Raw genomic sequence first — 26,140 nt, 5'->3', positions numbered from 1 at the left:
TTAGGAGAAAAAATGTTCAAAAGTAGCCAAGAAAATGTCCAAGAAAGAAAACAAAGAGATGGTGCTAGAGAGATGGATGGCCCGCTCAGTAGTGAACAGTACTGGCTGCTCTTGCAGAGGACCCAGTTCAGTTCTCGGCACTCACATGGCAGCTAAAACCTATCTGTAACTCTAGTTCTAGGAGACTCAACACCCTTTCCTGGCCTCCAAGGCATTGAATGGCCGTGGTGTAGTTACATACATGCTGGGAAAACATTCATATACATAAAATAAAAAATTAATGAATCAAAAAACATTTAAATAAAGAAAACAAAGGATGGAGCGCTCATTCTTTCAGTGGATAGCTATTAAGCCCCTCTCTTCTACAATGTGCTACAGAATGGGAGGACTTAAACAGTGTGCTTCTAGAAAGACAGAGAAAACAATTCCTGGGAGGCAGTGCTTGGAGGCTCTGAGTGATTCCCGTGTGCTGTGTACTGCGTCTTCCATCATCTCAAACTCCAGAACCTGAGAAGCTCACCAAACTCTTCCCTCCCTCTTTTCCTCCCTCCCTTCCTCCCTCCCTTTTCTCTCTCCCTTCCTCCTTCTTCCCTTCCTCCTTCCTCCCTCCCTCCTTCCCTCCCTCCCTAGCTTCTTTCTTTCCTTCCTTGTTTCCTTGCCCCCTCCTTCCGTTTCTTCTTTCTGTCCTTTCCCCCTCCCTTCCTTCCTTCATTACACACATGCATGCATGCTAGAGATTGAACTCAGAGCCCTGTGCATGCTTACACTCATGCTATACTACAGGGCTGTTAAAAAGAAAAGGTACTTAGTTCACAGCTCTGCATGTGCTTGGCCTTGCTGAGGACCTCAAGGGAGACTGGGCAGGAGCACATGCAAGAGCCAGAAATTATATCAACAAACAGGAAGCCAGGGTGAGACTGAGGCCCTTCAGTCTCTTCAGAGTCAGCTCCCAGCTGGCCTAAGAACCTCCCACTAGGCCCCACCTCTCACATCACCACAGCAGGAACCAACCCTCTGAAACACTTGGGAGACAAATCACATTCAAGTCATACCATCTCCTTTGCCTTATCTCTGCTTAGAATTTCCCTCCACCCATCTGATGAGCTGTCATATTCAGGAATCCAGGCCTACTATAAAGTCACTTCCTGGCTCCCTCTCCACTCCGGGCTAAATCACTCCCTATTCCAAGATTCACAGAACAGTCTATTTCACAGAGACAGTGGGTTAAAACAACATGGGGTCTAAAAGCAGGACTGCAGTTGGGTGAATCGTGAGCTACGGCTATGGGGAGCGGGAGACTACTCTTACTCTGGTAAGCCTCCATTTTCTCTGTAACGTGGAGGAAATGGTGGTACTTACAGGGCTATGGAGAGAATCATTTAAGAAGATGCACAAATGCTCTACACATGGTGCTTCTTCCTGTCTTGTGAGCCAGAACTGGAGCACTGTGCAGATGCATGCTGGGAAATGGCCAGGTCTGTGTCCCACAGGTGAACGCAGGGACAGGAACTAGCTGCATTCAACTGGAGATGCCCAGCTGTGAGACCCTAACTGTATCTCAAGATTTCCAGCACACGATGACCAACAAATTCTGCCGGCATTCCAACCTCAGCCTGAGGTGCCCTGCCACAAACCCAGAGCCACCACAGGAAATACCCAGTGACAAAAACCAACAGGTGTTAACAGAATTTTCCACAGACCACTTTATTAAATGGTATCACCATACTATATCATTCAACATTTTAATTGTTGGGCTTGGTTTTTTTTTTTTTTCCTTTTTCTTTTTCTTTTTCTCAACTTCAAGCAGTCAGACTCAGCAGTGATTACTCATTCCAAAGGAGGGGGGGGAAACCTTTTCTTTTCCTTTCTATTTTGGTCAAACAGTGGTTTGAGTTTCCTTAGAATGAGAGGCTTCTTCCGGCTCCCTTTGCAAGAAGACGCTTACATACTCAGAGCAAAGGGGGATTTGGAGCTGTTAGCCTCCAGAGCCCTTGAGTGGGGATGCAGCTCTTGTTATACACCACAGGGACACCTACAATGAAAGTGCTTAGCAGCTTCCAAAGGCATTTTGATCAATCTAGAACTGAGCCAGAGATTTTCAGAGCTGGAAAAGTCGCAAGCATCACCCTGAACCATTGGGTGGCTGATCATGAATTGCTTCCAGCATTCCTGCTTCTGGGTACACGCAGGATATGGCATCCCTCCCAACCTCCCGTGGCTCAGACTGCATTGAAGTCTAACTCCATGGCCTCCAAGGTCCTACACCAATCCCATCACTGATCATTGCTCCCGTCCCTCATACACTCAGCCATACTGATCTCTCTCTGTTCCAACATCAAGGCGAAGGTTGTCCCTACCTCAAGGTGTTTGAACTTGCTGCTCTTCTTCCCATGCAGAAGCTGTTGTGCTGTTGCTTATGACCGGCTCAGTTCTAATGCCACACAGTCTGGAAAACCTTCCCTAGGGATGCTAAACAAAGTGCCTCAGACACTCTCAGCTACATCACCCTGTTTAAATTCCTGACAATAACTTCCTTTAGACAAAACTACCTGGCAGGTTCCATCTCCATTTAGAACAGCAAATCCTTGTCCCTCATTTGCTGCTCTATCAAAACATAGACCTAGTGTCTGACATATACACAGCTGCATTCGGTATACATTTGTTGAATAAATAGTAATTTAAATTATGTATTTATTTTTTGAGACAGAGTCTCATAGAGTCCAGGTTGGCCTCAACTCATTATGTAGGCAAGGACGATCTTGAATTCCGGATCTTCCTGTCTTTGCCTCCCAAGTGCTGGAATTACAGGTAGGGGCTCACCACACTTGACTTTCTCTTCTTTCTCTAGTTTTCTCAGTTTGGGCCTCATCAAAACTCTACGTTACTATCACACTGATTTTATAAGCCAGGAAAGAGATTCAAAGACAGGAGCTGATACCCAAAGGCTGCTTCTATAGTTGTTCCTGTTGTGTAACAAAACATGGCACACCATACTTGCCTAAAACAAGAGGCTTGTCTTGTCTGCTGGTTGACTGGTGATTCTTATGTCAGCCTGGCCTGAACTTGCTCATGTGTCTGCATTCACCCGGCAGTTCTGATAGCTGAACATCTCTCTCCAGCTAGTCTGTCATCCTAGGCATCTGCTTAGCATGGTGGCCTGCAGCACCATTCCCAGAGGGGGAAAGCTCAAGCTACAAGGTATCTTGGTCCTGACCTCAAAGCCACACAGCACAACTAGCGGCTGTTGACCAAAGCAAGCTGGAAGGCTGACCCAGATTCATGGAGCAGAGTATAGACTCCAACCCCTGATAGAAGGGTCCCTTCCTTTGCACAGGAGCCTGGGATGAACTGTGACAGCCATCTTGGAATATCCATCCATCCCACTCAGTGAGTGCTAGAACCAGCCTGACTGAGTCTATGACTCATTGAGGTACTGAAAGGATCATGACCATCCAAGATCAGATGATTCCAGAAATTGTAAGAGCTTTCAAGAAATTGACCTCTTATTGATAATGCCTCTTCACTGGGGACCCACACAAAGGAATAGCTTCTCCTAGAATATCATCCAAATAGCACCAGAACTATGGCAGATGGGAAAGAAACAGGGCAGATTCCTGCTGAAGCCTATGCCATGTCCACCAACACCCCAGTGACCAAACAAGTCACAGCATCATTATCTTTCCAGGAGAAAGCTCCGAGTGTATACTGATAGTGACCTCACTCCTGGATAGGTGAGTCTGCTGCTCACAGAGGACCTGTAGATAATAAGGAGCTTAGATTCAATTCTGACAACAGGAAGTGTGAGAGGGTTGGAAGCAGGGACTAGAGACACATGATCCAACTTGTACTTTTTAGAGATGACCTGGGCTGATTTGTGAATTGCAAACAAGAAAGGAGTTCAGAACAGCTTGGAAACAGACTGGCTTGGCACTGGTGACTTTCTAAATATATTCCTGGTGAGCAGAGGGCACATGAAGCTGACCTAACAGTCCTTGTATGGCCTTGACCCAGGCTGCATCCTTGACTGACCATGCCCCAGTGGGGTGAGCATGGTCCCATATGGTCACAAAGGAAGAAACAGGCTCATAGGTGAAGGCGCTTGCCCCTTGCTTACCACATGGACCTCAATGAAGGGGGCCTGCCAGGACAGGTAGGATGGCCAGAGTGCTGAGTGAGGCATAGGGGTAGCAGTCTAGCATAGGGAGGCAGGTTATCTGATGATCTGCTCCTGGATGCTTGGGGAATCTGATATATGGAGAAGGTTTTCTGCAGAAGCTTGACAAAGGACAACAAAAGTAAGAGGTTCAGGTGGTTGTGAATTTCAGACTCTGCTACTGCCTGACACACCACCTTAAGCAGTGACAGCTCCACATCCAGGAGATGGGGCTTTCCATCTGGACCTCACCTTTCTTATCTGACAGATAGGCCTTATTTCCTAGCCAAAAAGTCATTTTCCAGAGGCCCATCTCCCTGTCCTTTCTTTCCACCTGAAACCCTGGACAAACTGGTTTCCACCAATCCTTTCTGTTTAGACCTGTCTTTCCAGACCCCAGGATTTTCCAAGCCTTTCCTTCCAAACTAGTTCTTTTTTCCCTCCTCACCTGCTTCCAGTGATTGGGTCCCTGGCACTCAAGGTAAAGTATTTCACTTATGGCCTAATGTCAGAGCTCAAGCCAGAGGTCAAGTGGGCAACAACAGGACTGTCCTCCCTGACACTGTGCACACAGGTGGGCAGGGTCTCAGGCCAGGGGGCTACCTAGAGTGTGTAGGTCAGTGTGGGGAGTAGTAGAGGAAAAAGCCAGTGTGCGCTGGTGGGTTATGCGAGTGAAAGAAGCAAATGTAAAAGGAAAGAAGGACCGAGAAGGAGGAAGGGAAAGGGGGCAGTGTCCAGAGAAGGAGAGAGTTAGAGAGGGGGAGGGGAGGGGAGGGAGCTGGGGGCGGGGACGAGGAAGTGGGTGCAAGGCGCGCGCTGCCAGCTCCATCCCTGCCCCAGTGTATGCGGCACCATCTGAAGCGACTGGGTCCAGACCGTGGCGCGTCCGCGAGTCCACAGCAGCAGCCGCACGGGGTAAGGTGGCCGCCGCCCCCCGCCGCCCCCCGCCGCCCCCCGAGAGACCTTGCCTCTAGATTGGGACGCGGGTGAGGTGGTGGGAGGTTCTGGCCGGGTTGCGTTAGGTGCCAGGTCTGGGATCCCCAATGTGCGTTGTTGTGACCCCAATCCTCAGTTAGACCTCAGGTTGCACCAGGACTGGCTGGCTGTACCTGACCTTGGGCTAGTGCGTCTGCCTCGGTTTCTTCCCTTGTGACTGACCCTCAGGGGTCATACCCGCTCCCAAAGAGGCATTGTGAGCTTAGGCTTCCAGCCCCTTACGGCCAAGGGAAGGATGTGGTGTCAGCTTTCCGCCCTCTCCGCCTGCTAGGGGTAGATTTGGGTAATGTACTTACACCTAAAGGATTGCTTTGTCCCTAGGTCTGGGCGGTGGCATTGCTCGCCTGATGGGTGAGTGTGTGAGCTGGGAGCCACTTTCTGCTCATGGACAGCGGTGTAGTCTGGGGCTGATGGGAAAGAGGGAGTCTAGTTTTTCAGGAATAGGTCGCCTGGCCCTGGTCCACCAGGGCTGATGCATGCTCATGCTGGGGAGCAAGGACCCTCTTGCACTAAACTGGGAGGGATTCCTCCTCTTGGGTATCTGGTAACTATGCATCTTTAGGAAAAGTGGGGAAGTGGCCTGGACTCTGATTCCCACTTTGGCCTCTTGAGCAGTCCAGTGACCTTGACCCTGCTAGCCTCAGTTTCCTTCTCTGTGCAAAGTCCCCACTAATGTAGACAGGGCTCACAGTGCCTGTGAGCTGTGGTGTCCTCATCCATTGGTCACTGTCATACATAACCTAACTTATGACACTGGTTGTCTGAGGGAGATCTTTTGTATGTGCAGGTCCCCTCCATCTCCTTTATCACAAATGGTCAGTGTGTGGAGCTAAGCCTGGAGCAGGGAGCTGGAGGACCCCAAGAGCTCCACCTCTCACCTTAGACTCCGGGTGGTGACATGGCTCAGTGACAGCTTTGGTCAAGCCTCACCTTTCTTATTTACATGAGAAAGTTTAGGAATTTCTGTCTGTGGACATGTTTGTGCTCCCTGAAGGTTATCAAAGACATTTGAGTAGATTACATTTGTTGACATCTGGGAACTAGATATGAAGAGAAATAAGAAAATAGCATTTCTGGCCAGGCCTGGCATGAGGTACGTTTGGTGTACAATATTGACTACAGTCACCACAACAGTCCTAGGGAACCAGTGCTGTTAACCCCCCAGTTTACAGAAGGGAAACTGAGGCTCTCCACGGCAAGTAGTCTCTGCTGCAGGATTTGGCCTCAGGTCTGCCTGACTGCAGGGTGATGCTGCTGGGTGTCATGCTGGCCCTGCCCACAAGCGTGACTGTGAAATGCAGAGCCCAAGCCTGGTACCCAGCATGCACTTTGACCAGCCATGGTTCCCTCCTTCTTCCATGTGTAATTGTTATACATTCACTGTTGGTGTCCCCTGGCTGCCAGTGGAAGTTGGGCACCTTTGCCAAGCATTTCCTCTAAAGATCAGAAAGGAAGGAGGGAAGGTCACTACTCAGCATCCCAGAGAAAACGGATACCACACTGACCCGCCTCAGCACCCAGCTTCTTTCCTCTAGCATCTTGTCCCGACTAGCTTCTACCCCTATAGCTCAGCTTTGCCGTGTTATCCTGGGTTCCCAGGTGGGCTCTTTCCCTCTCTCCTAGGCTGGTGGCCCCCTGTACTCACCTGCTTGCTCAGATCTGTATTATCAAACTGACAATGAGATAAGTATCAGAACTAGAGGAACCAGACAGACAGGAAGATGATGACAGATTCAATCTGGCGAACACTGCTTTTAGAGACACTGTCTCCAGTGGATCTGGAGACTCTCCCAGCTGCTTTGTCCATGGGGAAAACAAACCCAGCTGTGATCCTCCTCCACCAGTGTCCCAAAGTAGTAAAAACAGGATTAAGTTCCAATCTCAAGGATTTAGCTCATCCTTGGGAAAGAAATCCCTGATGATGGGAGTAAGGATGTCTCAGCAGGCCAGAAAGGTTTCTTTGCCAAAAAGCTTTTAAAAGAAGAACACATCCACATGAAAAGATGGGGGTGAGAGCAAAGATTCTTTCAGTTTGCAAGATAGTCACCAGAAATCAGAGAGTGCCTAAATGTCCAACGATAGGGGCAGCCATGTCATTACTAAAGATGGAGAGTTTTGAATGAATGAGAACAGGCTTATGCATTGGGTAGATACAACATGGCCCCAGATTTTTGGCAAGAGCTTAGAAAAAAGACAGGAGGGAAACAGTCTAAAGAAGGTTCAATGTCTGCTTGTAGGTGATCAGGTGAGGGGAAATTTGTCCTTGGACTTTTCAGATTTTATGCAGCGAGCATATACTTTAATAATCAGTGGACATAAGCCTGTCTGGCTTCCAATGTGGTAGAATGGCTGAAGGAAGGGAGGGAATGAATGAGAAAAGGCAGCATTGGTTTTGTGAATGGGTGCTAAACCTCCGAGGGCTTCCAGACCCTCTGGAGACAGTGTCTCCAAGGCAGTGTTTGGCAGGTCGAATCTGTCACCATCTTCCAGTTTCCTGTCTTGTCCTCCCAACCCAGGTTCTGATATATTCTTTGTCTTATTGTCAGTTTGGTAATATAGATCTGAAAATGCTGTTCCCTGCTCAAAAATATTTGTAAGCTCCCCATTCCCAAATCGGTCCAAAGTCCTTAGACTGGCATGCATGGTTCTCCTGTGGTTCACACTTATGGGTCCCCAAGGGATCCCCAAAGAGGGGGGCATGGAACCTACATGTCCTACAGCCCCTTGTGCAAGGCTCCACAATTTCTGCCTGTGAACATGTTTGCTCTTCCCAAAGGTTATCAAAGACATTTGCTATATATGCATGCTTATCAATGACAAGGGCACGCCGGCACACCTGTGTGGAGGCCTGGACATGACTTGGGAGAGAGAATGCTAAATTAATAAATACCAATATACCAATAGCATTTGGCATGTGCAGTCTGCTCACCAACACCTAAGCAGCTATCTTAAGGCCCCATGAGAAGTGATATGTCTGGCCCACACAGGTTAGGAAATGGCTCCCTAGACCATGGTGTGCTAGGCTTTGTGCTGAATTCTGGGGAGCCAGCATAAGGCACCATCTCTTCAGGAGGTGCACAGACGTCTAGCAGGGTGGGCAGAAAGTGGAGTGTTCTCAGAGCCTAGATAAGATGCTTAGGAACTGGAGGCCTGGGGGTTACAAGGTCAGGGCTGCCCAGAGGAGAAATTCAAAATGGTTCTGCAAGGATGAGCAAGAATCAGCAGGTGAGCAAGGAAGATTAGACCATAAGTTGTCAGCTGAGGATCATTTCACACTCCAGAGGACTTTTTCAGTGTTTGGAGACAAACTTGGATGTCACAATGTGGGGAGGGATGTGCTGGCATCTAACATTTGAAGCCAGGGATAACATCCCTGTATGCTGGGCTTCCTGGCCCCTTGCTTCAACTCCATACCTCCAGCAACCAGGGTGTTCTTTTTTCAACCATAAAATTTTATATTATAAAATTCACTCATTTAAACTGTACAAGTGAATGATTTTAATATATTCAGTGAATTGTGCCACCATATACTATAAAACTAACCCACATCAACTGTGAAGGACAGGAGTTTTCAACATATTCACAGTTATGTGACTATTGAATTTTAGAACATTTTCATCATCCCTGAAAGAAACCTGTACACATTAGCAGTTATCTCCCACTCCATTCCTCACTCCCATCTATCTCTATAGACTTTCCTGTTCTAGACATCTCATATAAATGCTGTCTTACAACATGTGACCTTTTGTGACTGTCTTATTATACCTAGCACAGTGTTTTCATGGCCCATCACACTGTAATGTATATCAGTACTGCGTGCCTTTCTAGAGCTGACTAATAATAGTCCATTGTGTGGGTACCACATTTTATTTCTACATTTCCCAGTTGATGGGCAGTTGGATTGTTTCCACTTTTGGGGGTGTTATGAATAATGTTGCTGTGATCCTGTGCCTTTGAGGGGAACATACACTTTTGCTATGAGTTGATTTCAGTCCCTCCCCCACACGGCTAATGAATTCCATTTATGTTCCTGTTGTCCAATATCTGTTTAGATATTCAGATAAACTTCACTCTGCAGATGTCTACCAGGCCTCACCTACTTGGTGCAGCCTATGACCTTGGTTGCATCTCTTTTCCCTCTCTTGGCTGGCCTCAAAACAGCCAGCTCCCTCCCTCCCTTCATCTTGCCCTTTGCCCAGCTGCTCCAGGGGTTTCCTCCAACAGGCTCTCCCTGGCCTGGCACTTCCAGGGCCACCCCAGACCCACCCTTCCATTTTTTTTCCTACCTGATAAGGTTTTTTTGAAGAACTGCTTCAGGTGTGATTACACCTTTCTCTTTCTATGTGACCCTGGCAAGTGACTTTCCTCTCTGACCCAACTGAAAAGCATGGGGATCTATGACTGGCTGATCTCAGAGGGGTTTTCTAACTCAGCCCTTGTTTGATGCTGTGTGACAGTGCAGTGAGGGCGGTGTGGGCCTGGCAATCATGAGAAAATGGTGGCTAGGACCTTCATGGTCATGGACTGGAGCCAGCAGAATAGCCAGTTGTTGCCAGCCCCTCGTGGAAGCAGTCTCCAGAAGCATGTAGCAGTTTTGGTTTGGTTCCCAGCCTCCAAAAACAGCAGGGAAGATCATAAATACCCCCAAGCTCCAGGAAAGGCTGGCCGCCTTGGTGACTTTCAGCTCCAAATTGCCCACTTCTCTAGTAGAATAATCTCCAACCTCCAAACCCTCTCTGGACATAAAAGCTATGTGTTTACTCACTGAGGCATTCAGAGAACTCACCCCAAAACTCTTCCTTAATCCAGTCTTGCATGGTTCACAGAAGACAGAGATGGGCAAATATGGTACCTACCCAAGAAATCCAGCTTAGTTGGGAAGACAGCCAGGATGCTGCCATGGGCCACCAGAGCCCTGCAGCCCTGTGCAACACTCAGAGACTTGAACACTCACTGTCCAGAGGAAATCACCTCCAAAGATTCCCAGAAACAGCTTTGGAGGTGATGTGAGTGCAGAGTGGCTGGATGTTCCAGGTAGAGACAGACTAAGTGCAGGGACACAGAGCTCCAGAACTCCCAGGTGTGGTTGGACACTTAGAACCACTAGATTTCATCTGATGTCCCCGGAAGGTCATCTAGAAGTCCACAGAACCTAGATCCTGCAAAGCCTCTGCTGTCAAATTGAGATTTAGACTTGATACTGTAGGCTATGGAAGACACAGAGGATTCTAGACTCCCACAGAAGTAATCAAGTTTGCATTTTCCAAAATGCTCTTTTCCAGGCAGTGCAGAGTAAGGTGGACTGAAAGAGAGAGCAGACTGAGGACACTTTGGCCCCTTATCCTTTCACCTTGAACAAAGGTGAGGGCCAGAATGCCACAGCCAGAGAAGGGAATGGATTCAAGAGCCGTTTGGGAGACCAAATCACCATGGGGTATGGTAAAGAGGAAGGAAGGAGTGTAAATGGAGAAGGACAGGTATAGCTAACACCAGGCTCCTGTGGACTCTGTTACCACAGGGAAGGGAGGCAGCGGAGCCATGGAAGCCTGCACCTGATCATGGAATTTTCCAGATGACTGGGAAAGGGGGATAGAGAAAGCGAGAAGGTGGTTTGGACCCAGGGATCTCAGTGGCCAAGAACAAAGGAACAAAAATAGAGAATAAAGGGAGAGTAAAGCTTTCTAGACAGGCAGGGTGATGGGAAGGTGGCGGGGGCCGGGGTGGGGATGAGGCCACATTACAGCCTATAACAGGAAGCCCAGCTCCAAGGCCACTATGTGTTGCTTCCAGAGGCAGGGTGCTCAGGACCCCAGAGAAAGCCTTCAGTGAGGGTCAGGCTTTTATCACCTCCACTCCTCATCATGCATGCCCCAGAGCCAGAGAGAAGGGTATGTCAGCCTGCTAATCCAGCAGGATTTCCCTCTCCCCAAATGTCTGCTAATGAATTTGATGCTAACACAAAGCAAAATTCTCAAACTCTGGAAAGCAATTAGAAGACAGTGCAGGGTCTGTAGGACATGGAAGGACATGCAGAGATCACCCTGGCAGAGGACTTTCACACAGCCCTTGAGATGAGTCTTCAGTTGTTTGTTTTAATGAACCAACATTTTTTCTAGCACATACTAATTATACATAACAGTGGATTATACCATGACATTTTCATGCATGTGTATAATGTGGTTCAGTTATATTCATGCATCCTTTACCCTCTGTGGTCCCTCTCCCACTCCTACTCTGATGATTAATCTTGGTTGTTAACTTGACACACCTGGGAAGAGGGACCCTCAAATGAAGAACTTCCTCGACCAGATTGGTCTGTGGACGTGTCTGTGGGATGTTTTCTTGGTTGCCAATTTACGTAGTGTGGTCCAGCCCACTGTGGGCAGTGCCATCCCTAGGTGGGTGAGTCAGGGCTACATATAAATGCTAGCTGAGCAAGCTAGGGGAAGCAAGCCAGTAAGAACTGTTCCTCCAGGGTCTCTGGTTCAGTTTCTGCTTCAAGTTCCTGCTTTGAGTTCCTGCCTTGGCTTCCCTTGATGATGGACTATAACCTATAAACTAAAATATACCCTTGCCTCCCCAAGTAGGTGTTTATCACAGGAATAGAAAGCAAACTAGGGCACCCACTAATTCCCTTCCTCTTTCCAACTAGCCCCTCTTCTGCTTCCATGTTTGGTGGGTTTTGTGTGTGTATGTGTGTACATGCACATGTGAACAAATAAGTTACATCAGGGTTGTTTACAGAGCATGGGTGAGTTGAGGGTTTGTTTACACGGGCACCTTACCAATGGCTCCACTACTGAAGAAACTGTCTCTTCCTACCAAGAAACCACTAACTGTGGCTATATCCTCAAGAGGGGGTGGTTTGAGCCCCTTTAATACAGGATGCTGATGGACCCAATATTGTGCCCATCTTGTACAGATAACCATAGCTACCTTGAGTTCAAGAGTACAATGGTCATGTCATGCCTGGACAGTGTTCCACAGCTCGCCCAGCCCCTCCCCTTCCTCTGGCTCTTGTATTCCTTTTTTCCCCTTTGTCCAAGTTGTTCCCTGAGCCTTGAAGTAGGTGATATAGCTGTCCCCTTTGTTCATCAATCATTTATTTTCAGTACTTTGATTTTATGAGTCTCTGCACTCCCTGCTGCTCACTGCAAAAAAAAAAAAAAAAAAAAAAAAAAAAGCTTCTCTGCCCAAAGCTGACAGCAGCACTAACCTATGGACATAAGCATGATTACTTAGAAGGCAAATTTGATGGGCATGTCATGTCCATAGCGTCTTCATTAGGACCTATGCCCTCCCCAGCCACAGGCTTTTGGCAAGTTTATAGAAACTGAAGTGAATTTCCTCCATAGAGTAGGCATCTAATCTAATCAGAAAGTAATTGGTTTCTCCCACAACGGCATTGCCACTATTGTACCAGTGGGCTCATCTTGCCTGGCTGGTCCTCCAGGACTATTGTTCTTTATAGATTCCACAGCTGAGAAAGACTGTTGATGACAATTCTCCCCCAGAAGCCTGCCTAGCACTTTCTGACACTAGGAGGGCTCACCAGCAGGCAGGAATTTTCCAGCCTAATTCCAGCTTGATTTCTCCATGTCTGGCAACTGAGCCAACATTTCTACAGGACAATTCATTGGAAAATAAGGACATTTTGTTTTAAAGCCAAAAATTTCCTTTTGCATCCAGATTTCTCATTTCTCTTGAAAAATGTAATTGGGTAGCTCTGGGCCCATAGTGGCCATAGCTGTTTGGTGGTCACCCCTCTGGATGTGATGCTATGTCCCACACAGTGAATGTCGAGATGCACACCTCATGCACAGCTTGTCACATTTCACCAGTGTGTTTGGGCATCTCCATTTCTGAGGCCTAGGACCACAGCATCAGCCTCATTCTTTTCCTTATGTAGGTATCTGGACTTGGATAGGGGTGAGCTTTCACTCTGCAGTCCCCAAACTGTGTTCTGGGGAGCAACAGCCTTGGGGAAGCTCTGTAGGAAAAGGGTTGGGTTCTGTAGCCTTATATGGATTTTTGGAAGCTCTGTCATCCACAGTCCCTCTATCACAGCATTATGGAAGGATCCAGGCAAGTTCAAGGTGGAGACCCGAGTAAAAAGAACTCACCCCTGAGTTCCAGCAAGTATTCTGTTTTTGAGACACAGCACTTTACCAAACACAGCCCATTTTGAAAAGTGCCATCTCTGCTAAATCTTGACTGGGTGGTTATGCTTCTTCTGGGTTTTTAGTGCATTTTTGAATGGTCAAAGGTTTCAACAGACAAATGCTCACAAAGAAAAGATTTGCTCTTCCCTGGCCCCCATCCTCCTAGCTTTCCCCTCAGAAAAATACAAACAAAAAAAGAAGTGGTCACTTTTGTTAGTGTGTTGTGAAATATCTTCTCAGATTTTCTTTATAAAATTGAAACTGGATGGACACAGTAATTCTACCCTATCTACAAGGATGGTGCCAAGACCCCTAGGAATGCCTGAAACTGGCAACAGTCCTAAACCTGGAAACACTGTCTTCTTTATGCGTATACACCTTTGATGTTTTAACCATTAAAAATAAAATAAAAGTCATCACAACTCACTGTAATGAAGTGACCAGCATTGTTGCTCTTAAGCTCTGAGGCCATTATCAGATTACTTGAACGCAAACCCTACAATACCATGACAGTCAACTGGATAATCAAGATGGCTACTAAGTGACCAGGGTGGACTTACTGGACAAAGAGATCAGATCCGATCCTCAGCAGAACTGATGAGGTTTCATCATGCAATTCAGAACAGCATGTTTCGTTCTTTGTTTTTGAGATGGCTTATGTAGTCCAGGCTGGCCTCAAACTTGCGATTCTCCCACTGAAGCTTCCAACTGCTGTGATTATGTAAAAGCACCACTGCACCTAGATTGACAGGCTATTGAAAACTTAATAATTTATTTCTTGAATTTTCATTAGCATTTCAGGCTGTGGTTGGTCACAGGAGAGGAAACACTACAGATGAAAGGATCTACTGTATTTTATTCATATTTTCATTATAGTCATCTTGTATATGTATCCTTTATTTTTGCCCCCAAAGGGGAACGTGTATTGTTTTTTAGTCACTATCATCAACTCTCAGTGGATAAAATCTGAATGAGGAAATGTGGAAAGAAGGTAATAATTGGTATTAGAAGCCCCTATAAAAGCATTATTACTTTCCAGTCTTTTTAAGCATTAGTATCTGGTGTTGTTTCCTCTGCTGCACACCAACAAGATGAAAGTTCATAATTATGATCATTCTCTATTATTTGAATTCTGGTGGTTTTTCTTTACTTGAATGTAAGTGTGAGCATTTCCCCTTATTATAGTTTCCAAATGTGATTAATGGTAGCTGGAGCACTCCTATTCTGACTGTCCTAATTTGTTTCTCTGTTGCTATGATAAAACACTGAACAAAAAAGCAAGTTGGGGAGGAAAGGGTTTATTTGGCTTACAATATAGTCCATCATTGAGGGAAGCTAGGGCAGGAGCTCCCAGAGGCAGGAACTGAAGCAGAGACGGTGGAGGGACTCTGGCTTAGCTTCCTCTTCGCCTGGCTTGCTCAGCTACCTTTCTTAAACAGCTGAGGCCCACCTACCTAGGGGTGGCACCGCCCATGATAAGCTGGGCCCTCCTACATCAACTAGCAATTAAGAAAATACCTCACAGAAAGGCCTACAGACCAACCTGATCTGGAAAATTCTTTATTTGAGGTTCCCTCTTCTCAGGTGACTCTAGGTTTGTGTCAAGTTGACAGCTAAAGCTAACTATGACAATGACATCATTTTACTCTACCACGGTTCTAGTTCTGAACATCAAAAGGCATTTTTGACATTCAACCCAATGTCAAGACCATAGAGCATTCTATGGCTTTTGTGTATTTTGAACTGTGCTGACTGGACATGTTCAGAAAGTCAGGTGTCTAGGCCAGAAGCAAAGAAGCCATACTTTGGTCATTTGGGGCAGGATCTGGGTAGGCCAGGTATGGGGAGGGATAAGAGAGCTTCTGAGGGAGGGGATGTGGATGAGGACCTAGAAGGAGAAACGACAAATCAAGACACATGTAAGAGGGATGCTAGAGGAAGGCAGGTGCCCATTTGGGCCAAGAATTGATCCAAGGCTTGTATGCCAGCAAGACACATGACTGACATGCCAGCGTGAGCTCAAAAGTCCTGGGGCTTAAGACCAGTTGCCTGATGACTCTTTACAAGTCTGATGAGGTCACACAGGGAAAACTTCCATACCACCAGGTGACAGGTCTAAGCTAGATAGTGACAGGCAGAACGTGTGGGCCTGGATCTAATCCTGATAGCTGGCTCTAGATGAGTCTTGCTCTTAACCCCCAGAATCCCACTCACCTCTTCTAGTCATTATCATCACTTTGAGGAGGGGAAACCAAGGCTGGAAACCAAGTCATTGGCCCAAAGCTGTCCAAACTTGTAAGTCACAGAGGTAAGATTAGAGCCTCTTGCAGCTGCTGGAAAAAGCTGTCTTCTGGGGTCTGGAGACTGAATGAGCCCTGCATGGTTTGGGGCCTCCTTGGCAGAATGGTGTCTTGCAAAGCTCCCTTGGTCCCATTGTCTCAGGGACCACCTCAACGTGCATTCTACATTTAGAGTCTGGCCCTACACTGCCACCACAATTGGGTTCTAGTGCTGTAAAAACCTGCTACCTCCCATCTGGCCCACATCCTTCTCCCTCACATCACTGTTGCCAAATGAACTGGGTACCAACGTGGCCCCTTCCAGCATCGACATGCCTTCCTTTCTGTTCGCTCTCCTTCTCATCCTCTGAAACTCTTGCCTTGCTGCAAGGCACAGCCGTTTTCCACCTTCCAACCCAAACACAAGCCCACCCAGCCTTCCGCTTGTTCAGGGCTTGCCCTGGCCTGTTGCCCAGCAGGCTGTTTTTAGATGGGACTTGTTTTAGATGAGATTTGCCTCCATCTGGTGACCTTGGATGCCTTCATACACAGGAACATTGGGACTTGATATCAGCTTCTATAAGAGAAGACTGAGAGTGGCCATGATGAGGGCCATGTATGGAGGAGCCTGGATGTCCCTTAAATGACTATGACTTCCACTTTCCTCCTCTCAGCAGCATGCTCTGGAGTGACCATTTATAGATGGTAACAGAGCTTCAGAGAAGTCATCAGTTTTCCAAGCAATACAGTGGGAACACTACTAATCCAGCATCCAGCACAGGTCAGGATGCTATCTTCCCACTACACAGTGTTGGCTCCCTGGGCTGGGCAAAATGATTCCTCTGATGTGGAGCACGCAGCCCTGGGAGCTCACCCAAGCTGGACTTGGGTGGTCAGTGACACACATACAACAAGCACCCAGATCTCTCGAAAAATTTCCTCTGTACACGGACAGAAATACCTGCCAATGCTATTGTCCACATACCCTCCACCACCTCTCCAAGGCAGCCCACTGTGCCTTTGGACTGACCTTTCAAATGGCATCAACAGTCACTGCAGAGGCTTCAACAACACTGACTGCACTTTGCATTTGTTATCAGGGTGGCCTGTTTGAGAGAGAGTGATCCTGACAAGTTCTGTATCCAAAGCTGACAAAGATCATGGGGATGGGGAAGAATGAATGAGGCTTGGGAAACAGGAGGAGGGGGACAGGGTAAGATATAAGGAGGTGAATGCCAAGAGGGATGGCTCTTGACAGCCCTTACCCAGCTTGTGGCCTTCACCGAGGTCTCTGTGTCACATTTGCAAAACGATAGCCCTGTCTGCTTCACACAGTTGTCCTACAGGACTCAAGTTGAGATAGTGGATGTGGAGAGGCTGGGAGGAGGAGAGGAGGACAGAAAAGATGGTGTAAGATAGCCAGCAGCATAAATGTTCTTCGCAAAGGTTTGTTTGCTGCTGATACCTATAAGGTGACCCAGCTGGCTAGGGTTTTATTGGTTTTTTTTTTTTTCTTCCAGTATAAGTTATCTCTACCTTGCTGGAAGGGCAAAACCTTCAAGGAATGAGCTTGAGGGAGAGAATAGAGAAGGGGAAATTTGGTGCCTAGATATGCCATGGTGGAGGTGATGGTGACTGAGTTGGTGAAAATGATGACAGTAGTGGCAGTGACAAGAGCGATGTGTCCACCAGGCTGTTTGGCATAGAAATATGAAGATCAACTGCCATAGAGCCCTGCAGTGAGGCTGGAAGAGGGCTTGAATTTGTTCTCCAGACCCAGAGCCTTTCACAGACCTATGAAACCATTTGCAGATGCACATACATACACATAAAGTTTCAGATCAAAAGTGCAAAATGAAAACTACAACCGCAAGTGACTGCATGTAACTGAACAACCACATGCATAATATGCCAACCAGGCATATCTGAGCTGTCCTTCCCATGGTCTATGCACAAACTGCCATGTTTTTGTTTTGCAGGGGGCAGGGTGACTTCTAACAGAAAGTGTACAGGGCCCTAGACATGTCTCTAAATGACTGATTGGCAAATTCTTTGCAAGAAAGTAAGCTCCCCATAAGTGGAGGTGTGCACGGAGTCAAGATGGCTATCTCATTGGAATGTTACAAAGGGGTTCCTGAATACAAGGGGACTGCTGCGTTTGGCTTCTCTTATTTTATTTTATTATTTGGAAGACCATAATTTCTTCCTTCCCTCCGTGCACATAGAGTTGTTCAGAGAAACTTTCAAGATGTTGTAACCCTGTCTCCTCACTTTTCTGCCAAGGATGCTGAGGCTCTGAAACTTGGATATAACCCAGCAAGTCAATCACACCAAGGACTCCAACTCAAATCCAAATACCCAGTGCAGTGCTCTCCTCGCCCAGCTCCTGCCCTGGGGATTTGGGCTTCTCTACAAATGCAGAAAAGTTACAGCCTCACCTGCCTGCAAAAAACCAAGGCAAACATTTCTCTTGACCCCATCGAGCCTGTTGACAAGCTCCTTCCCCAGGTCTTCCCCTCACCTGCCAGCCAACCCACACTGATGTTGGACTTTGGCCAGGTCACTTCAATTTCCTAATTTATAAAATAGGATTGAATAGAAGCTATGGAGCTACAGTGGAGATTAAACGAGCAAGCACCTATAAAAGAACTTAGAACATTGCCTACACTTCAAAGCACCCAATAAATGGGGCACTATATTGTTATGATGGTTATTCAGCACACATTTGGCCACTCTAGTTAACAGCCATTGGTCTCCTATTAAGTTCCCATCAGGAAATAAAGTGGGTCCTGGATCCTGCACTTCCCGGAGCTCACATTCCAATGGGAAGCAGCAACAAATGGCATGATGGCACACGTTTGTGATCCTAGCACTTGGGAGGCTGAGGTAAGAGGATTAGGAGTTCAAGGTCATTCTCTCCATACATAGTGAGCTCAAGGTTAGCTAGGGCTGTGTGAGACTCGACGTTAAAAATAAATAGACAAAAATAAAAATTAAAAGTAAGTGGAAGATGTGCTATGCAAAAGGCTAACTGGGGTGGTTGTGCTGGTGGTGGGGAGTCAGCTGAGTCCCTCTGCAGAGCTGATACTTGTGTTGAGATGTGAATCCAGATCATCAGACTTGCATGGAGTTGGTGGCAGCTGCAAATGAAAGAGGCTGCCTACCTCCCAAAGAGAAAGAGAAGAGAGAGGATGGATATGGGGCTGGCTGGTGGTTGGATACTAGTGATAAAGGAAGGACAGGGAATCAAGGATAACACTAAAGTGTTTTGCTGAGCAATGAGATGTTTGAGGGCTTGGAAAGAGAACAAAAAAAGACTCAGGAATCCACTTCCTGATTTATGAGTGACCACATACAGAGCAGACAAGTCTATAGGCAAAAAGTAGGCCAGTGGTCACCAGGGGCCAGGGAAGGGGGCCAACCGGGAGTGTCTGCACTCTGGGGACAAGATTGTTTCTCAAGTTGATGTGTTTTGGAACTCAGCAAAGGCAGTGATAGTACAATGTGATAAAGGTATCTAAAGCTACTAAATTGTGCTCTAAAGAGACTGACTTTATTTCATGTGACTTTCACATCAATTGAAAAAAAAAGGGGATAAAGACTTTCTTAAAGAAAACCTAAAGGACTGTCACTAGATGTGGCTTGGGGTGCTTCCAAGCACCACTGTCAGACGCTGAGCAGATGGCACCAGCCTCTTGCTGATAAAGGAAACACACCACAAAAACTAGAAACACAATAATCAGTAACTGAGCTGCCCAGATTCTAGATTCGTACCCTCTGGGGGAAAGGTCAAGGATGCTCACAGACTCTGACCTAGACCTTGTTCAAAGCCTTGCCTATCTCTTACCAGTTATGTAGTTTAGAAAAGTGATTCGCCCTCTCTGAGCCTCAGTTTTACCACCTGTCAAGTGGCAATAATAATCATCTATGCTACAGATGTATTATTACCACCTGTGGGTGTCTGGTATGTGGTAGGTGCCTGGCACACAGGAATGGACAGAGTCCTAGCTTCCAGTCCAACTGTCCTTCTCTCTCACTATGATACATCCATCACAGTAGAGAGATCACTTTGACCCACCTGCTCTGGGTTGGTGGATACCTGGCTAAGGGGTAGCAGGGCCCTTCTCCACCTGGGCCAAGAATGGCAGCTACAGACCTTTGCCCCAAATTCCAGGGGTTGTTCAGATAGACTCCTCTTCCAGTCCATACTGAAGGGTCGCTGCGAGGCATGGAGCAAGGGGACTGGAGGGCAAACAGAAGCCACCTCTGGCTTTGGGACCCCAGTGCCCAGAAAAAACAAAGGGTGGAGCCAACCCCACTGCAAGACTGGGCCTTCTCTCTAAGGAACAGCTTCCACCAGAGGTCTTCCTGCCATGAGGCTGGTAACAAAATGTTCAGCTCTTACGTATGAGGAAGTATTGGGAACTCTCACCACAAAAAGGAAAGACACCCGCAATCGTGATTACGAGGAACGAAGTTTCTAGTGTTGCAAATGCACAGGCAGTCTTGCCAAGCTGAGTTTGTCTGTGGAAATCTAAGTACACAGCAGCTGAAAACCAGGGCTGTGGTGGCAGATGGATCCGGGTTCAAATCCTGACAGGTCTTTCTGATTTTGAGAGTTTGGGCAAGTGCGCAATCGTCTAGACAGCGGATACTGCCTTTTGAAAGTGGGAAAAAGAAAAAATCCTTTACTTGACAAAATTGTCCAGACATGACATGAAACAGTATGCAGCCCCAGGCTGGTTATGAAACAAGCAATCTTGTCTACGCTAATTCCTGGCAAGAAGAGCCTCAGTGATTGTTTTCAGATCTAGATCTCCATATCTGCTGCCTGCTTCCTGGCAGATCTTGAACCTGGTCATGAACTGTCAATGGCATCCTGTGCTTCCAGAACTAAATCCAGACTTCTGAGCACCCACCTCAGCTGCTTTTCCACCTGACAATCAGCTGGAAAGGTTGGCAGAAGCCTGTTCTTGATGACATGGCAAGTGGTATCATTTTTACCTTAATGACATGGGAACCTTTGCCAGGGCATGGCACAACCAGAGATTTTGACAGTCTGACTGTGAGCCCTATGAATGACAGAGAAGGAGAGTGGCCTTCGGGGCTACAAGTTGGAGGCAGTGGAGTTCTTACAAAGCAGCCCTAGCCCTAATCTGGAGCCCGTTCCAACTCTGGGTCCATCCACTTCCTAACAGACCTGGTCACCTACTTCTCTTTTCTACCCAGAATGTCCTGCAGCAAACCATATGGCTATTAGGTTTTGAGTAGATGACACTCACGCAGGATGAGGAGACAGAGAAGTCCCCAAGGGAATGTAGTAAAAAGGGAGGCTTCCCACCCTGACCTGGTTATCAATTCCCTCCTACAGGCACAAGTGCAACATGCTCATCCCCCAACCCCTGCTGTGATATAAAGACCACCCCCACATCTGCCCGTCAATCTAAGCCAGTCTGGATGATGCCTTCCTCACAATCTCCTGTGTGAAATTTTACACTCTTTCTAGACTTTGCTAAAATACACAGTGTGGGGCAGACCCCAGAGCAAATTACCAAAAGCATATCTGCTGTTCAGAAGTCCATTTTTAATGTGGCTCTCACTGGTAACCCAGCCACTCAGCAGACCGCAGCAGGAGGATGGCTTGAGCCCTAAGTTTGGAGAAAGCCTGGGCAACAAACAGAGCAACATACTCATCTCAAAATAAGTAATTAATAATCTCAATAATAAAGATGTTGATGGAGGTTTCCATACCAAAGAAAACACTGACTTCCTCAAATGGGCATGCATACATGGGAGCACATACTCACACACATACACACTGCAGTGGTTTGAATGAAAATGCCCTCATAGACTCCAAGTATTTGGACATTTTGTCCCCAGTTGGTGGTACTGTTTGGGAGGTCTTAGAAAGTGTGGCCGTGCTGGAGGAAGCACGTCACTGGGGGTGGGCTTAGAGAGCTCTTAAGCCTTGTCATATCTCCAGTCCCTCTCTGTTTCCTGTGTCTGCTTGAGGATGTAAGAGCTTAGCTTTTGCTCCTAGTCCAGCCACCTCTGCCACCACACCTCCCTGCCGTGATGGACTCTTGCCCCTTTGGTACTGTAAGTTAAACAAACTCTTCCTTTTATAAGTTCCCTTGGCCATGGTGTTTCTATCACAGCAACAGAAAAGTAACAAAGACACACATACATACATGTGTACTTATACACACATGCATTCATGCACTCACACATGCACAAACTCACATATACACACTCATTCATTCACTCACACACACTCGCATACTCACAAACACCATATATGTATTCACACACATATGCATGGGCTCATGCACATACACTCACATTCATACCCACAAATGCACAAACATGTACTCACACACACTTTCACACTCACATATACATGTACTCATTCACATGCACACTCACACACATTCACACACTTGCACATTCACACTCAGAAATATACACACACATACTCATACATTCACATGCACACTCATACACACATGCACACATGATTCACATTCACAAACACGTGTACATATTCATATTCATATTCATACATATTCACATTCACAAATGCACACACATGCACTTACACAAACACATTCACACTCACAAATGCACACGTGTACTCACACACATTCACATACACAAATGCACACACATGCATACTCACAGTCACAAGCACACGTACTCACACATGCACATATTCACAAACATGCACATACATTCACACTCACAAATGCACACACAAACACATATTCACACTCACAAGTACACATGTACTCACACTCACATATTCACAAACATGCACATACATTCACACTCACAAATGCACACACAAATGCACTCACACAAATACATAGTCACATTCAAAAACACATACATGTACTCACATGCACACACTCACATATTCACATTCACAAATGCACACACATGGACACACACTCTTACATGCACACTCACTCATACACATGCACACTCACACACTCACACTCAGAGTTTTCACACACACACACACAGCTCATTCTTCTGGGTCTTTCACCCACTCAGCCCTTATTGCCCATCTCTATGCCAAGGTGCAAGACCTGCCGCATCATTTCCATCTGTGTCTCTGGCCCTTACCTCAGGCCTCTGTGCGAAGTGCCCCAACTCTCTGCTCTAGATGGGCCGCCAGCATTTCTTGGCAGCTCTAAGTGGGATGAGAGCACTTCCTGGGAAGGCCCAGGGTCACTTCAGCCATGACCCTTTGAGCCTCAGTCACCCTGCTAGTCACCACATAGGGATGGCCAGTCTGGGGCTTGGGAAGCTTTTTCCTCCTTCCATGAACAATGCAAGTCACAGTAGCTCAGTAGCTCCCCACTTCGAGAGTCCATTTGGGGATGCTCCTTAAGGAGCTGATTTGGGGATGCTTCTAACCCTCACCATATTGGATGCATGGCACACTGAAGCGGTCGAATACAGAGGGGATGGTCTGAGAATACATATGTGGCTTATGGAAATGAGCTGCCCTCTAGAGACCCAGTGGCATCAGTGTCTGATCAGCTACTGCCATGGTTGGAAATAGTCAAAAGTGCCTGCTTCACACACTCACAGGTGCCACTGATGGGCAGCAGGAGTACAGGGATCCAGGGATCCCCTTCTTGCCTGCCCAATTGCACATGCTCTACTCACAGACCACTGCCCCTGGCCAGAAGCTTGCCTGCTAGGTTAAAGACAGCCAGCTCCCTCCTCGGGCTCCTGTGGAGGCCTCCTCTCCAGCTTGTCCCCCATTTTTTCTCAGTTATCTCATTTCTGTCTTCCATAGGGAAGCCCCTGTGGTTCCCTCCACTTTCCCAGCAAAGAACTTGGTACAATGGCAATCAAATAAGTTTATCTCCATCCCTTGCCCCTGCCCCAACTGTGTCTGCTGTGCTCTCTGCTCTATCTCAAGACCCAAGCTCAGGGTCTGCACCTAAAGGACACTCAGGAAATATATGATTCAAGTGTGGATGAGGGCACTTAGGACCATAATGAAAATGCCATTGGGCATAAGAAGCACTAGGGTTTGGGTTCCTTTACTCACTTCATTTCCATACCCACTAAGAGACAAAGGAAGTGTTGTCAGACCAACTCAAGGCCAGAATCCTCTGAAGTCACCACACTGGAAGTAGAATCCCCATCTGTCCAATGCTGGAATCCTTTCTGTCAGCCCTGGCTTCCCCCTGCTTCCCTGAGTGTTTTTCTAGAATGAGACTCTTAACACCTATGTCGAGGGTTGCTATATAGTATAACTGAAAGGATCCCCAAGGAATGGCATGTTCCTTTTTTGTTGTAAGTTACTGCTAAAAATGTGCATCTCTGAGGCTGAGGGAGAAGCCAGTCACCAATCCCCCACATCCCTGTCTGCTTGTACAGCAGGGCCAGTTTCCTGTGTGGTCCCACAGGTGGTGGGAGCACTTACTCTACAGAAAGAATTTTATCTCCCACTTAAGACAAAGCACCAGGCCCCCAGCTTGATCTTGTGGGACTGGTCTGGCCTGGCCTCCAGCCCAGCTGCTTTCCTAGATAGTGCCCCCTCTGTCTAGAGGGCAGAAGCGACCACCTGTGGCATTTCTCCTGGGAGTTCTGGGTTAGGAGCAGCCAGGTGGAAGTTGGGGCATCAGACTGACCCAGATTTTCCCTCCCCCTTTCAAGTCCCCAGGCAGACAGAAATAGTGTTCCAGACATCACCCCAATTCAGTTCCTAGGGAGACTGTTCAGATGATGAATTACCCAACACCTCCCCAGGAAGGGGTTTCCATGAAGCCCTCAGACCTCTGCCCAGGAAGCTCTAGCCAAAGGCAGGTGAGTGAAATGAGGGAATAGAGAAGCAACCTCCACAGACTTCAAGAGGTGACAGAAGGCCAGAGCTTGAAAGAAGAATAAGACTTTACTAGGCTAAGAAAGAACAGAGGACATGCCAGGTCGGGGGAACAGCACACATAAAGGTACAGCATCAGAAGGGCCCTGGCACTTTCAGAACCAGGAGAAAGTAAAGGCCACCACAGCTGTGTTACTCCAAGTGCTGTAGGGCACAAAAGGCCTTTATCAGGCAGGAGCTGAAACTGAAGAGGGAAGATGGGACCAGGTCACTAAGAGCCTTGAATGCCCAGTCAGGAATTTGCGCTAAGAGACAACCAAGACTAGTTGTGGAAACTGACCAGAGCAGACTTGCCTATACAGTACCCAGCATGGTCAGATGGGTTTAACATGCACCTGAGAGATGTGTTAAGGCCCCAGCTGTGACTGCTCCTGAGGGCTGTGCCTGGAGGCCACATGAGATGAGAGGCACACAACAGGCTCTTCATTAAGGTGAAATTCCTGGCAAGGGGAGGAGAGACTTTGCTCTGAATGAGTCAATTCTCCAGAAAGCACCTCTTCCGAAGTATTAAGGCAAAGCTGGGGAATCGTTAAAGGAAGTAGTGAAATGTGCAACTGAAACGTTTGTGGGCAGCCTGGGAGGCGGGAAAGGAAATGACCCACTGAATTTTCTATCTTTCTCACACATGCCCAGAAAGAACGGTAGAGCAGACCTTTCTGAATCTGCATGACAGTAGAGAAGATATTGTGTATACTGTCTTATTGTTTCACTTTCTTCTACTGCTTGGAAATGTTCAATATAAACCAATAAACCCATTCTCATCTGTCCATGCAGGCACACACACCGGGCCCATGGAGCCCCAAGGTGAGCATTAAGGTGAGGAAACCACACCAGAGCACGCACATGTACACACTCACACCCTCTATATACTTCTTCAGTTAATTATATGGGTAATAGGAAATTGGACAGATGCATGGACAGATGGATGGATGTATACATGTAAATAAGTTTATTTTGGCCCACCGCTTCAGGGGTTTCAGTCCATAGTCTCTTGGCCCTGTGACTTTGGGCTTGTGGCAGCACAGGCCATTAGAGCAAGGCATGCATGCTCACCTCAAGGCAACCAGGAAGGAAAAAAAAAAAAAAAAAGAAAGAGAGAAACAGGAAGGGCTCAAGGCCCCAATATCTCCTTTAAAGGCATGCCCTAAATGGCCTGACTTCCTCCCTCTAGGCCCTACTTCTTAAAATTTCCTCCATCCGCAGTAACACCACAGGCTGGTGACCGAGCCTTTAACTTACTGGCGTTTGGAGGACACTTACCCAAACATGACACTGATTTGGAATACAGGGTCTGTCACTTACCAAAGGAGTGGCATCACTTGGCTCTTTGTTCACTGATTCTTCAGCGTTAAAGGGAGGTGATTTCTCTCATTTCTGGGGCTGTTCTGAGAATCAATGATATTTTATCTGCTATGGGTAATATCATGTATCCAGGATAGTTATTCAGTACAGAGGCACCAGGGTTCACGGGACTGTTACCCACTTCATGTAGAAGCTCATGTTGTTCCCATATGAGCATTGTTTTTCCAATTGCATATCTACCGACACAGTACTGTTGTCTACATATTTGTAGTTGCATTACCTCAGGTTGGGAAACCACCAAAAGAATTGGTTAAATCTAAGTGCCCCAAAGACACATCCATTT

At 47.1% G+C, this 26,140-nt stretch overlaps 1 protein-coding gene across 2 annotated transcripts in view; it reads left to right on the top strand.

The window, feature by feature from the left end:
* Positions 1 to 4,945: 4,945 nt before the first annotated feature.
* Hrh2 (histamine receptor H2) overlaps positions 4,946 to 26,140 on the top strand; it is a 44,318-nt gene continuing 23,123 nt past the window's right edge. For both annotated transcript variants that reach the window (XM_008847342.2, XM_029570523.1), the window contains exon 1: positions 4,946 to 5,068. The gene's annotated coding sequence lies outside the window, so the exon portion shown is untranslated. The remainder of the gene's footprint in view (positions 5,069 to 26,140) is intronic.

The sequence above is a fragment of the Nannospalax galili genome, unplaced genomic scaffold (genome assembly GCF_000622305.1).
Source record: "Nannospalax galili isolate Female #2095 unplaced genomic scaffold, S.galili_v1.0 scaffold762, whole genome shotgun sequence".
NCBI classification, from domain to species: domain Eukaryota; kingdom Metazoa; phylum Chordata; class Mammalia; order Rodentia; family Spalacidae; genus Nannospalax; species Nannospalax galili.
The sequence above is the reverse complement of the archived record's forward strand: the minus strand, read 5'-3'. Positions and strand labels throughout refer to the sequence as shown.